At 40.3% G+C, this 9,783-nt stretch overlaps 1 pseudogene; it reads left to right on the top strand.

Moving 5' to 3' along the window:
• Positions 1-7,470: 7,470 nt before the first annotated feature.
• Positions 7,471-7,971, top strand: LOC107183363 (annotated as a pseudogene).
• Positions 7,972-9,783: the final 1,812 nt, after the last annotated feature.

Raw genomic sequence — 9,783 nt, 5'->3', positions numbered from 1 at the left:
ATTAAGATGCACTGCTTCCTGATAGCAGCCAATGCACAGCAAAGCCACCCTCCCTTACACTACCCCCAAATCACACAACACAAGCCTGTATTCTATAACGTATTCTTTCTCACACCTCTGATGGAGATCCCCCACAGTTCCCATGGTGCGTGTTTCCCTTGCTGTAACCAAGTAATAAGCCCAACTTGTTCAGATACAGGAGGGTCCTAATGGACTCTGGCTGAGGAACATCGACTCATTTAATATATAGGGTAAGAACAACACATATATTGGTTACCTGCAAACCATTCCAAAAGTAGATTAAGAAGGAAACTAAAAATGGACTTTTCTCAGAAATGTTTGAATAAGCTTTCAGATTTTAACTTTTAAGATGCCATTTTAATTAGCACTCTTTCGATTGAAGAGCATGGAGATCCGTCTTCATTTTGATTCTGAGAGAGCCATTTGTTGTTCCAGTTTTCTTCGTTCATATATAGCACATTGTCTCAGGAGAAGCTGGGACACTCACTTTATATCCAAATGCGGGCTGTAGGGTACCAGAGGTAATGCCATTCCCCTCCATAGCAATAGCCCCAGGAAGAGTCACATCACCCAATTGTGGCTAATGAGGTGCCACAGGTGACCTGGTGGAGGGTGAGATCATAACTAGATGCAATAACTGATATTGCTACAGTCATACTTTCAACAGCCTGAGGATAAGGGCCGCATGGAAGATGGTAAAGTAGAGAGAAGAAAGGAACTGGGTCCTTCAAGGTATGGTTAATACATAAAGTTAAAAATCCTGATGTTCATTCTACTTCCTAAGTGATCAGTGTGGGATATAATAAATGAACGCATTGATTAATCTAGAATTAAGTGAGATTTCTCTTAGAGGCATCAGAAAGCTCTCTAAAACACTCTATCTTTTTCACATAGTAGATAAAAATAACTATCCCATGGTTCCTGAGCCAAAATCACCACCCAAAAATGTAAGTCTTTCAATCTCTCTCTCTCTCTCTCTCTCTCTCTCTCTCTCCCTCTCTTCTATCCCTCCATCCCTTCCTCATCTCTGTTTTACTAGCAGAAATCGGCCCTTAGATCAAGGCTAACATTAGAGTTGAAGAGTCCAGTATGGACCCTTGAAATTACGACAAGACAAAGGGTTCCTTTGAGAAAGTGGTGCAGAAGCCTAGACAAATGTCAAGGACTGCTGAGAAACAGGATACACTGGTGGGATCGCATGTGGGGGAGCAGAGGTAAATTTAGAACACTCCAGAATTCATGTTCAGAATCTAGTTATATAAAGATTTTATTTGGAGCATGGTCTTATTCTCATGACCATTTTAAAATGAATTTCTCAGTAGTATAAAAGATGGACTGGAAAGACAGTGTAAGGGCAGAGAAAATATTAGGTTACCTATGTCAGGTTTCCGGTGAGTTGGAGAAGACAATTAGTAAAGCCAAGAAGATATATTAGAATAAATAAGACATGATAACCTTTGGAAAATGAGTGGATGAGAAATCAAAGGGGGTTTAAAATATCAAACCAAACAGATAGAAATGAGGAGAACACACATTTTGAGGCAAATGTTACATGCTTGTTTTAAGAAATGCTGAAATCTGAGTTGAACAATCAGTCAAAAACTAGGTGTATGTTAGAGCTTAGAAGAGGACAGGGCTGGGAAAGAGATTTTAATATAAATAGACTGAATACAAGAAGTACAATAAGTTTTAAAAGTATATGTTTCAAATTACTTGATTTGTACAGTTTATACTACAAAGAAAATAATGGACCCATAAAGATGCCATTAATAATCCTATATAATAAACGTGTAGGATGCAAATTGTCCCCTCAACTGGAGTTCTTCTGGGAGTTTGACCAGGGGGTAGGCCAGCCTGGGGAAGGGAGGGAGGCCCTGCCACTGGTAGGTGGCTGGGGAAAGGGAGGGAGGCCCCGGCTGGTGGCAGCTGACGGCCAGAGGAAGGGAGGGAGTATGTGGCCTTCAGCCGGCAGCCTACCAGTGCACAAATTTCATGCACTGGGCCTCTAGTGCCTTTTATGAAAAGGCTCTCATGGCTAGTGAGCACAGCGGTGGTGGTGGAAGTCTCTCTGCCTCCGTGGCAACACCAAGGATGTCCAACTGATGGCGTAGGCCCACTCCCCGCGAGGGCTCCTGGACATCCCCTGAAGGCTCCCAGACTGTGAAAAGGCACAGACCAGGCTGAAAGACCCCCTCCCCGAGTGCATGAATTTTGTGCACTGAGCCTCTCGTTAACTTATAATATTGCTTACATTACCAGTTGGGTACATATGATCTGGAGAGTTGACAAGTAATTAAAAATGTTAATATTAATTCAAGTGAATGTACTTTTCTTTTATATAGTACTATAAATTTGCTCTCATTCTGATGTTTATCAAATTAATAAAAAATGAATGCAATAAGTTTAACTGTTGCAATTAAAGGGTTTGGACATTATATTTTTATCAAATACTGGCTGGAATCACGAATTGAAATTAGTATCCTATTCTTCTAAAACAAGTATTTGTGTGTGTGTGTGTGTGTGTGTGTGTGTGTGTGTTTAAGTTCTTTATAATTTAATGTATTACATAATTCTTTGTTTCCCCCATTGACCTCTCCCCATCCACCCCCAACCCCTAGCATATGCCCTCACCCCCTCCTGCCCCCGTCTGTGTCCATTGGTTATGCTCATATGCATGCATACAAGTCCTTTGGTTGATCTCTTATCCTCTCAACCACCGCCTTCCCTCAGGTTGGACAGTCTAGTCGATGTTTCTATGACTGGTTCTGTACATCAGTTTATGTTGTGCATTATACTCCACAAATGAGTGAGATCATGTGATATTTATCTTTCTCTGACTGGCTTATTTCACTTAGCATAATGCTCTCCAATTCCATCCATGCTGTTGCAAATGGTAAGAATTCCTTCTTTTTTACCACAGTGTAGTATTCCATTGTGTAGATGTACCACTGTTTTTTAATCCATTCATCTGCTGATGGGCACTTAGGCTGTTTTCAAATCTTAGGTATTGTAAATTGTGCTGCTATGAACATATGGGGTGCATATACCCTTTCTGATTGGTGTTCTATTTCCTTTGAATATATTCCTAGAAGTGGGATTACTGGGTCAAATGAAAGTTCCATTTTTAACTTTTTTTTTAAGGTAGAGAGAATTCTCTCTGTGTATCTTATACTTTTGATTGGAGCAATGTTCTTGACAAGAGCTTTTACTCATTCTCAAAGATAACAAAAAAATAATTACAAATGGGTAATTTCAGTAATTCATTTATCTGGTAAGCCAAGGTTGAGCTCAATTGAAGTAACACACAATTCAACACTGTAAGAATGTTACTTCTGTACATGTAAAACAATTTTTTTGAGAAAAAATCTAAACATCCATCAAAGTCCAATAATGGCTTGAATAAGCTCAATATAACTCTCCCAGTGCAGGACTCTGCTGATTTGCTGATCTGAGGACACACATGTGTGGCCTCTCTGAAGAGGAACTAGTTGAGCAAAGAGAATTTTAGGTATCCCTCACTAATTTTTTTTCATCTCATTCTCCTCTGTAAAGCAAAAGTTTAGCTAAAGCCTAACCAATTAAGTAATAAATGGGTACTGCATACTAACTTGTAAAATATGAATGCTGTATTTTTGTTTATTTGTGGGGGTTTTTGTTAATCCTTATATAAGGATATTTTTTCTATTGATTTTTAGAGAGAGTGGAAAGGAGGGAGAGAGGGGGCAAGAGAGAAGAGAGAGCGAGAGAGAGAGAGAGAAGAGACACATCGATTGATTGCCTCCCACATGCACCCTGGCCAGGGCCAGGGCCCAAGCCTGCGACTGAGGTATGTGCCCTTGACCAGAATTGAAACAGACCCTTCAGTCCTCAGGTCAATGTCTACCCACTGAGCCAAACTGGCTAGGGCTGAATGCTGTGTTTTAAACAGAGAAAATAATATAAAGATGGATGTTCATTTTCAAAGTTTGAGAGGCTTCAGAGGAAACCCCAGGACTGGTTATCTGTATATCCATGTGGGAAAAATAACTAGAACCTGTGCACCAAATCCTACAAAAAATAATTCCAGATAAACTGTAGCTCTTGGTAAGAAGCGCAAAATGATAAGACTTCCAGAAGATAATACAGGAAAATATCTTCACTGCATTCGTTTGGAGAGAGATTTTTTTTAACAATATACAAAAAGCATTCATCTTAAAGGGAAGATCAATAACACAAACCACTATAAAATTAAAAATGTCTGTTCATCACAATATACTATACAAAATACAACATGAAGCATGTAATCAAGAAAAGCCTCATGTCCAAAATGATTTTTAAAAAAAACTCACATCGATCTATAAGAAAATACATAGCCAACACAATAGAGAAATGGACGACAGTCACAAAGAGACTAACAATTAAAAATGGGCTCAAACCTCATTGGTCATCAGGAAAATTCCAATTAAGACTTTAATGAGATATTACTACCTATGCCCTGACATGGCTAAAACTGGAAAGAATGGCACCACCAATCACTGCTAAGGGTGTGGAGCAACAGAGACTTAACACTCTTTTCAGGAGAGTAAATGGGTAACATCATTTAGAAAGAGCATTTTACTCACTACTATTTTGAACAGAAGCGTAACACAAAGCTCTCACAATATACTCCTAGGTGTATTAGCAACAGGAATATACATATCTGCATCTACATCTACATATGTATGTATATCTAAGGATTTCAATTCATTATCTTGCAAGGCAGGGAAAACTAAACTACTATATTAGAAGTCAAGATAGCGGCTACCTTTGGGAAGAAAGGGGGGTTACTATTTGGGAGGGGGCATAGAGGTGCTTCCGGACTAGGGCCAGGGTTCTATTTAGACTTGGGCAGTGATTACATGGGTGCTCACTTTATGAGAGTCTATTGAGCTATACATTTATATTTTGTGTGTACTCTGCTATCCTGAGCCAAGGCATTTCCCAATAAGAAAATGTATTTTAAAGTTTAACAACTTCATTCTTTAAAAAAAATAAACACAGATCTTCCTATTTCCAAATGAAGAGAAGAGTTTGTTACCTGAATAGGCAGATATTTCAGATTTACAAAACGCAGGTCTCCTTCAGTGCCTTGCGTGGATGATAGAAACCCAGCCACTTCACAAAACAGAGCTCCATCCACTGAATGTCCCTGAGGAAAAGCCAAGGATAAGTGAAAAATCAACACAACAGGAAAAAAAAAAGAATTCCATGCTGAGAGGAGGCAGTTGGTCTAAGCCCTTGTCCATACTGTATCTTCTTCACAGAAATGTGTTTACTCCTCTTGAAACCTATTAATCCGAAAATGAAGGACCTTGAGCGATTTCAACCTCAATGCTGCATTGTTGGGGAATGTATTTTATTTGAAAAATTATTTTTCCTTTGCAATGTTTGATGGAAATCCTGCACTGCAAAAAAAAAATGTAGGTCTTAGAGTCAAGTTCCCTTGAGAAAAATGAATATTTTAGAGGCCAAACCCTTTTTATGTCAAAGCTTAATGTGGATAAGCAGCATATAGCAGGCTGGAGGATTATATTTAGCAGATTAACCCGAGTCCCCAAAGTGTCACCCATCTCCGAAGCTACTCGTGGCGAGCTGACAGCTTCCAGAGAGGCAACTGGCTGCAGTGGGACCCGCACTGTATCTGAAGTAAGACCAAAGACTGAATTCTGCTCTGAGCAAAGAAAATCAATGTGAAAAGCAGCCTCTTTATTTTCTTATATCCCATGGGTAACGGTAAAATATCGAGTGAAAGAAGTGATGAACATTTTTCTAGGTTATTAAACTGCTCGCATTGTCCTTGAGACACGGGGCCCAAAGTCAGTTATTTCTGTTGGACAGAAAGCAAAAGTCCGGACGTGGAATCTGGGGCTTAATAGAGCATTAAGAAATAACAAGGTGAGCGAAGAGCCAGCCAGGCCGTAAGCATGCGCCAAGCTGGTTGTTAGAAGAAACCAGACCCTGGCCGTGGACAGCATTCAAACCGGAATGAAACCAAATTGACTCCCTGGACAGGCCCGGCATGGCACAGAGGCAGACTTCATTGTACTCTCCAGTGAAGGCAACAACTCAAACAATAAATCAAAGAATGAATTTCATGACCTTTCTCTCTTGCCCATAAAACGTGGTATGCTCTGGGACAGAACTGCATAAAGCAAAGAGAAATCTATTTCAGTGACAGAAAACCCTGCAGCAGATAAGGGGACCTGGTGTCTGACAATCCCATGCTTGGTTACGACCAGGCTGGCCAATCAGCAAGAGAATCACTTCTCCGATTTAGGAGTTGCCTCCCCCACCAGCTGCCTCTCTGGAAAAAACAGATGTAGAATTGGGGTGTGGGGGGGGGACACCTCTTGAGACTCCTTCCAAGTAATCAGGAAGAAGCACTACCTCAGTATCTCAGCCCATCAGTGTCTTGCACCTTCTGTCTGAACACAGATACGGTTTCACTTTGCTTTAGGGATGCGAGGAAGATGAAACTGCAAAATATCAAGTGATTCTCTGGATACTGCACCTTGCATGAGATTTCCCCCCCTGATTTGCTCTCACAGGATTGCCTTAAGTCTCTACTATGGAAATACAAGCCTCTCCTACCTGTACGAACTCATAAACACCAACCATAGCTCTTATCATAGTGGAGCTTTATTTAATGCACTGTAGTATATATCTCCCAAACGTGTGCCCTGGCTGTTTAAGATTTCAAATCTCTTTTTTGAACTGCACAAATGAGATGAATCATTATTAATTCATGTGGTTGATATTTGTGCAGGCTTACCCACAAGTCTACCATTTTCAGAGCTGGCTTCTCAGATCGGCAGGGATCATTTTTATTTTTCCTGGACCGCATTTGTTAAAATTCTTTTTAGTATAGTCTGTTGGTAATAAACTCTCTCTGTTTTGATTTATCTAAAGCCCTTTGTTTCACCCTCATCCTTGAAACATTTTTTCCAAGTCTATCATTTTAAATGATAGTTATTTTCTCTCACTCTTTTAAATGTATTATTCCACAGTCTTCTGGCTTCCTTTGTTGCTACTGAGAAGAAAGACACCAGTTTAACAACAATTTATTTATGTGTAACCCATTTTTCATTCTGACAGCTTTTAAGATCTCTTCTTTTTCTTGGATTCTTTTTCTACCATATTTATTATACATAGATTGAATTTACTTTTATTATATTTGGTATACAGTCTGCTTCCCATATATGAGGATTATTATCTTTAATCAGTTCCAGATGATTATCAGTTTTCATATGTTTGTATTATCAAACATTATGTATTTTTCATTGTGTTGCTTCTCTCATTTCCTCTTGGAATTTAGATTATGTCATTATTAGACTACCTCACTCTATCTTCCAGTTCTCTTTATACTAATAGGAAACAAGAAAGAAATACTCCTTTCGACCAGAACTTCCATTTTTCCAGTAATTTGTCAAAATGACTAACACAAAGGGAAAGATGGGATGCTCCCGCTATATGTTCTGTAGGCCTTTTAGAAGACATAGAGTTGTTCCTTTGGCCACATACATGTGAGTCTACAAGAAAGGTGATATTCTGGACATCAAGGGAATGGGCATTGTTTAAAAAGGAATGCCCCACAAATGTTACCATGGCAACACTGGAAGAGTCTACAATGTCACCCAGCATGCAGTGGGCATTGTTGTGAACAAGCAAGTTAAGGGCAAGGTTCTTGCCAAGAGAATTAACGTACCTATTGAGCATGGTAAGCACTCTAAGAGCTGAGGTAGCTTCCTGCAACATGGGAAGGAAAGTGATTAAAAAAGAAGGAAGCCAAAGAGAAAGGTACCTGGGTTCATCTGAAGTGTGAGCCTGCTCCACCCAGAGAAGCACACTCTGTGAGAACCAATGGGAAGGAGCCTGAGTTACTGGAACCCATTCCCTATGAATTCATGGCATGATAAGCGTGAAGAAAAAAAAGTCCTCTGTGCTGATAAAAATGTTTCTCTTAATTGAGTAGAAATGTGATGTTCCTTCCCCTCCCCCCCCAAAAAAATGAAAACTTTTGTCTTAAAAAAAATAAAAAGAAATTAAATGAATAACACACCTAAATTAGACAAATTCAAAGAGAAAGATGTAGCATATAAAAATGCCCATTTAAAAGTTGGAGAGATGAAGGGACCACGAGCCTTCATGCAGCAACCAAGTCCTTTGGATGAATGAGTTAGCAGCTTAGGCTGCAAGGAACAAGAACATGAAGTGGGTCCCAGAACTCAGAAAGACACGGAGCTGTGTATTGCAGGCCATTTTGAGACACGCAAGAACATTTTGGGGAAGGGTGAAGCTAATGAAGGCAACTAGTCAAAGGATTAATTATCCTTGTCATTCTTCTTCCTTCCTCTAATTCACTACCAGTGCTCCCCACGAATTGGCTCCAACTCAAAGTAGAGGGCATGGGACATCGTCCATACAAGTAAGCCCGAGATAGAGACTAAGTCAGAAAATTAGTGCTGAGATTGGAACACTGCTGTAATAAATACCAAAAAGTGTGCAAGTGGCTTTGGCACTGGGTAATGGGCAGAGTCTAGAACAGGGGTGGGCAAACTTTTTGACTCGAGGGTCACAATGGGTTCTTAAACTGGACCGGAGGGCTGGAACAAAAGCATGGATGGAGTGTTTGTGTGAACTAATATAAATTCAAAATAAACATCATTACAGAAAAGGGTACGGTCTTTTTTTTTCAATAGTTTTATTCATTTCAAACGGGCCGGATCTGGCCCACAGGCCATAGTTTGCCCACGGCTGGTCTAGAAGATTCTGGAGATGCATCTTTGAAAACACCTACACTACTGTGCACGAAATGGTGAAGAAAAGCTGGTGAGGCCTCAGAAGAGGAGTTATGGAGAGAAAGTCCAGTCTTCTTAGTGTGGAGAGCAGCTACAGCATTTGGGCAGGTTCAAGACTCAGACTGAGGAGGGGACACGATCCTCTGTGGCAAAGCCACATACAAGTCCCACCTTGGAGGGCAAAGCCCTCCCAGCACAATTATAGCCAAAGGCTAAGGTGCAGCAAGTGCTGCCAAAACAAATCTTGCCTCTCCTCTTTCCATTTGTGTTAGTCATTCTGGCAAATTACTGACCTTATAGTCCGACTCTGTAGTCCAGGGTAGCTGAGGGATGTGGGCTGTGGGAGGTGCAGCAAATGCTGCCAAAGCAAATCTTGATAGAGTTCAGAGAATTGCAACAACAGGAAAGAAGTAGATTTGAAACTCGCAAGAACATAGTAAACATCTTGACCACTCCCTTGTTTTGCTTTGTGCGATCTGACTATAAAATAAAGACTCAGCTTACAGGCTGTGTCACTGTTTCCTCATCCAGGCACAGTGATCCACCTGGCCCCAGCTATATTCTCTTGTGTGTTTTATTTAATCCTTCACCGTCCCGCCTCAGGTTCACCACTGGCCAAGATGGTTGATTTGTGTAGATCAACCATCTCAGTGGAAGCTAAGAGTTCACTTAAGTGCTTGTGAACAGAATGTTGGCAGAGATATAAATAATAAGGGCTATTTGGATAAGGACTCAGACAGAAATAAGGAGCATTATTGGAAACTGGAGGCAAGGCGAGATCCTTGTTATAAAGTGGCAAAGAGTTTGGCTAAATTGTGTTTGTGTCCTAATGGAAGGCAGAACTTCTGAGCAATAAAATTGGATATTTGGCTAAAGCTATTTCTAAGCAAAGTGTTGAAGGAACAGCTTGGCTACTCTTGAATGCTTACAGTAAAATTCAAGAAGA

The sequence above is a fragment of the Myotis davidii genome, unplaced genomic scaffold, assembly GCF_000327345.1.
Source record: "Myotis davidii unplaced genomic scaffold, ASM32734v1 scaffold71, whole genome shotgun sequence".
NCBI lineage: Eukaryota > Metazoa > Chordata > Mammalia > Chiroptera > Vespertilionidae > Myotis > Myotis davidii.
This window is presented reverse-complemented; position numbering and strand designations above follow the sequence as displayed.